Below are 6036 nucleotides of genomic sequence, written 5' to 3'. Positions count from 1 at the left end.
CTGCTGAACACTACAGAGGAAATTGTTTTATTTTTGGAACACAGAGCTCTTTGCTGACATCATGACCGCAGTACTCTCTGCTGACATCTCTGTGCATTTTAAGAACTGTCCAGAGTAGGAGAAATTCCCCTAAATTTAATTTGCGCAAATAATAAATACATCTCCACTGCAAAAAGTGGTGTACGGTGCACCAAATAGTAAACAACTTTGAAAGATGTTCTACTGAGAATTGTGCAATAAACAATTGCGCAAAATTTTCAGGGACATTTAGAACATTGACGTGGTGAAAAAGCAATGATAAATGGCCCCCAATGTGTGTGTATGTGCGTTTGTATGTGTGTTTGTTCGAGCATCACATCCAAACGGCCGAAAATATTTCGATCTTACTTGGTACTCATGTTACTTATATGTCAACTACAAACATAGGATAGATTAATTAACCCTTACCCACCCTCATTTGCGAAGGTCAGGGTTTTTGTTTAAAGTGCCATAAAAGTCTATGGGAAATGTATGTTCCAGCATAACTTCCAAATGGCTGGAGATTTTTTGATGTTATTTTTATGTCAAATAAAAATACAGTCATATTTACATCCTCTAGGGACTATACGTCCATGCATCTTTCACTCGGAAACATATGTCCCCCAAGCCCTACAGCACGCCCGGTTTCCGGTGCTCCCTCTACCTAAACAGCCCATTTTTCACAAATAGCCACCATGCCTCATTGCTTTGCCATGTTGTTCTGAAGCCCTCCTGACCCGCTGGGTAAGTCTAACAACCTATTTCTTACGAACCTAGTAGTCTTCCTCGTTCCCATTCCCTTCTGTCCCTTTGGAACCCCTTCCTGTCTCTTCTTCCTCCTTCTTTCTGTCCTCATCTCCTCTTCTTCCCATATGTTGCTTACACCAACCACATTGTTGTTGATTGTACCTACCCTGATCACATAGAAGCTTGGACCATGTACCTTGAGTTGACTAGTTGATGTTTGAATTGTCATGTCTTTAACTATTCACTTTAATGTATTCAACATCCTGTCTTGTTACTGAATACCTGAATTTATATAGTGATGGTACGCATCATATGTGTGTACCCTATCGACAACCGCGTTTCCTACGATGCCTGTTTATTGATGGTGTTTTTGTAATTTACTTGAACTTTGTACTTTTAATAAAACATTAATGTAAAAAAAAAAAAAAATACAGTCATGGCCATAAATGTTGGGACCCCTGAAATTTTTCAAGAAAAAAGTATTTCTCACAGAAAAGGATTGCGGTAACACATGTTTTGCTATACACATGTTTATTCCCTTTGTGTCTATTGGAACTAAACCAAAAAAGAGAGAAAAAAAAGCAAATTGGACATAATGTCACACCAAACTCCAAAAATGGCCTGGACAAAATTATTGACACCCTTTCAAAATTGTGGAAAAATGAGATTGTTTCAAGCATGTGATGCTCCTTTAAACTCACCTGGGGTAGGAAACAGGTGTGGGCTATATAAAAATCACACCTGAAAGCAGATAAAAAGGAGAGAAGTTCACTTAGTATTTGCATTGTGTGTCTGTGTGTGCCACACTAAGCAAGGGCAACAGAAAGAGGAGACGAGAACTGTCTGGGGCCTTGAGAACCAAAATTGTGGGAAATATCACCAATCTCAAGATTACAAGTCCACCTCCAGAGATCTAGATTTGCCTTTGTTAACAGTGCGCAACATTATCAAGAAGTTTGCAACCCATGACACTGTAGCTAATCTCCCTGTGCATGGACTGAAGAGAAAAAATTATGAAAGGGGGTCAACGCAAGAAAGTCTGGATGGTGGATAAGCAGCCTCAAACAAGTTCCAAAGATATTTAAGCTGTCCTGCAGGCTCGGGGGAACATCAGTGTCAGCGCGAACTATAAGTCGACATTTAAATTAAATGAAACGCTATGGCAGGAGACCCAGGAGGACCCCACTGCTGACATAAAAAAGCAAGACTACATTTTGCCAAAATGAACTTGAGTAAGCCAAAATCCTTCTGGGAAAACATCTTGTGGACAAATGAGACCAAAATAGAGCTATTTGGTAAAGCACATCATTATACTGTTTACCGAAAATGGAATGAGGCCTACAAAGAAAAAAACATAGTACCTACAGTGAAATATGGTGGAGGTTCAATGATGTTTTGGGGTTGTTCTGCTGCCTCTAGCACAGGGTGCCTTGAATGTGTGCAAGACATCATGAAATCTGAGGATTACCAACGGATTTTGGGTCACACTGTACAGCCCAGTGTCAGAAAGCTGAGTTTGCGTCCAAGATCTTGGATCTTCCAGCAGGACAATGACCCCCAAACATACGTCAAAAAGCACCCAGAAACGGATGGCAACAAAGCGCTGGAGTGGCCAGCAATGAGTCCAGATCTAAATCCCACCTGTGGAGAGATCTTAATATTGCTGTTGGGAAAAGGCGCCCTTCCAATAAGAGAGGCCTGAAGCAGTTTGCAAAGGAAGAGTGGTCCAACATTCTGGCTGAGAGGTGTAAGAAGCTTATTGATGGTTATAGGAAGTGACGGATTTCAGTTATTATTTCCAAAGGGTGTGCAACCAAATATTAAGTTAAGGGTGCCAATAATTTTGTCCAGCCCATTTTTGGAGTTTGGTGTGACATTATGTCCAATTAGCTTTTTTTCCCTCCTTTTTTAGTTTAGTTTCAATACACACAAGGGAATAAACATGTGTACAGTGACCCCCCGACCTACGATGGCCCCGACACATGATCAGAGGCCATCGCATGTCGATGTCAGCATCGACATATGATGCTTTTTTATGTCGGGGCCATCGCATTAAGTGCTATCCGGCAGCGCAAAATGCTTAAGCTGCTGCCGGATAGCAGCTTAATGTTCCCCGTGTGGTGCGGTAAGTATTACTTACCCCTCCACAATGCTCCGGGTCCAGCGCTGGTCTTCCAGTGTCTTCTCGGCCCTCTCCGATGACGTCAATACGCTGCTGCGCTTGTCAGCCAATAGGAATGGCATATGCAGTGGCGTAATGACGTCGCTATGCAGGCCCAGTAAAGCCTTGCGGAAGACAGCAGAGTACTGGAGAAGACAGCGGAGGACCGGAGAAGACCAGGAGAGCCCAGCGGAGGCCCGGGGTCGCCATTGGGTGCGGCGGGGACACCATCTCGAGCAGCGGGGACAGGTGAGTACAGCTTCCTATACTTTACATTGCACAAATCCCTCAATATACGATGGATTCGACAAACGATGGCTCGTTTGGAACGAATTACCATCGTATGTTGAGGGACCATTGTATAGCAAAACATGTGTTACTGCAATCCTTTTCTGTGTGAAATACTTCATTTTCTAGAAAAATTTCAGGTATCCCAACATTTATGGTCATGACTGTATATGATAGTTAAATTAACCCTAACCTACCCCTTACTTGAAGGATGTGGTTTTTGTCTTAAGTCCCATGCAAGTATATAGGACTTCGGCCACACCCCTCCAGCATGCCACACCCCATCCCACAAAGCCACACCAACCATTTAAGCCACACCCTTTTATTTTCATTCCTTTTTGTACATTGGCCCAGTCATGCCTACTTCCACAAAACCACGCCATTTTTTGGCCTACAATCTCTTCATCACAACTCAGCCCCACTTGAGGACGGGATATGAGGACAGGATATGAGGGCGGGAGATGAGGAAGGGATATGAGGACAGTAAATGAATTTGGGATATCAGGTCAGGATATGAGGACAGGATATGAGGTGGGGATATGAGGAAGGGATCTGAGGAAGGATATGAGGAAAGGGAAATGAGGACGGGATATAAGGACGGGATATGAGGACCGGATATGGTTACAGGATATGAGGTCAGGATATGAGGACGGAATATGGGGACAAGTACTTCCTCTTATGTTGCTTTTCCTCCCCCACAAGAATTAAATAAGAAAAACCGGGCAATGTCGGGTACTCAGCTAATAAAATAATAAAAAATCAGTTGATATATAGATTCATCTGTAGGTAATAAATCGCACTGATGTGTATGCCATAAAAAACATTTAATGTTTCTTTTCTGAAGTCAAGGTAACAGTTATACAATGGTTATGATGTACAAAATCTATACTGCAGTTCAGAAACTTGCTTAATAAAAATTATTTGTAAAGCGTGTCAGGATTTACTGACCTTACATTCATTCTCTCAGGTTTTAGAGAGGCAAAACAGAAGACATGCTACACATTCTGAAACACGTAGCAAATAATACCTCAGATCAGCAATTCTAAAGTGAGAAAAAGAATTCTGAGAAATGATAAATGACATTAGCTTTTTTGGAAAGCTGGAATATAGAGAGCTCTGTATTGTTGGCACTAAATCTTTGATGGCTTTTCATGAACACATATTTCTTTACTTGTAAAAATGAATTGCTGTGTGGGCACTTAAGGATTTCAGATGTTAAACAAATTGGATATGGACAAAGCAAGAAAAAATATAGCATCGCTAGTCAAACTTTTTCATTCAGACAGTACACTCGCCTGCACAATACGTTACTTCTACTGAGAGCGGATCTAGCACATATTTCTTTTGCTGATACTGGAAATGCTATTTCTACAGGGAAAAAAAGGATAAATAATGTTTTTCTCTGATTTACTAATATATATATATATATATATATATATATATATATACATATATAGTAGATATGATGCAGCACACTAAGATATTTTTATGCCAAAAAAGATGATTTATTCCATGATGTACACAGAGATTACGTTTCGACGGCCTTTCAACGCTATTTTAAAGAAGCCACCAAAACGCAGTCTCTGTGTACATCATGGAATAAATCACCTTTTTTGGCATGAAAATATCTTGGTGTGCTGCATCGTATCTACTACATATTCAGAAGAACCAGAGGACCGAGGTTTTATAAGCTGCTTGCACCCACTACTTTCAAACATTGTGCTTTGGATGTGCTGCTTTTATGTGGAATATATATATATATATATATATATATATATATATATATATATATAGCAGTGGAAAGGACCGCAGCACACACGATGTATTCCAATGTAAAAAGTTAATTTATTCCATAAAACAGCAAGCAAAAAGAAAGCTACGTTTTGGTAGTCTCACACCACCATCTTCAGGCACATGGTGGTGTGAGACTACCGAAACGTAGCTTTCTTTTTGCTTGCTGATTTATGGAATAAATTCACTTTTTACATTGGAATACATATTGTGTGCTGCGGTCCTTTCCACTGCTATTCAAGTTGGCGCTCCTAACCAGTGCTCCTGTGACGGCATGCACCTTCTTCTTTTTTACTGCTTCTGCCGGATGTGCTGCTTCTTTTCGCAAAATGTATATATATATATATATATATATATATATATATATATATGTCCAAAAAAATGCAGCACTACTTTACCACAGTAGGCGGGTGCCAGCTCCTCAGGCTCGATCACAGCCAAATGTAGATAACTTCAAAAATGGTACGGCACTCCAAATATCCAAAAAAAAAGAACTATTTATTCCACATATCAAACAGTGCGACGTTTCAGCCCCTCAATGGAGCTTTTTTCAAGCACCACTTTTGAAGTTATATATATATATATATATATATATATATATATATATATATACATATGATATACCACTACATTACTTCTTGAGCGCCAAGTAACAATGAAGGGCCTTACAGAGGGCCAGCACCAGACTTGCATGGACTTCATTTGCCAATAATGGACCCACTTTTTGTTACATTCACCTGTGTGTCGTTCCCCCCCTCCCCCCCCCCAAAAAAAAAAATTCTGTTATTTCTGTGGTGACCCAGTACAGGAAGAATCATGTGTTCTTCTGTACTCTTGTCCATCCTGTGTGGCAGATGCTGCTTCAATGTCCTAGAACTCTCCATAATGCTCTAAATAATGTAATGTTGCATAAGGGTTAATGTATTGTATTTTCTATGCACTTGTTACCTTAAGAAACCTGTTGCTATGGACTTTGTTGTTAAGGGGAGTATGCAGTGGTGAACATGTGGCCTATTTGCCCAATGGGAAGG

Source organism: Hyla sarda, chromosome 7, assembly GCF_029499605.1.
Source record: "Hyla sarda isolate aHylSar1 chromosome 7, aHylSar1.hap1, whole genome shotgun sequence".
Taxonomy (NCBI): Eukaryota; Metazoa; Chordata; class Amphibia; order Anura; family Hylidae; genus Hyla; species Hyla sarda.
Note: the sequence above shows the minus strand (reverse complement) of the source record.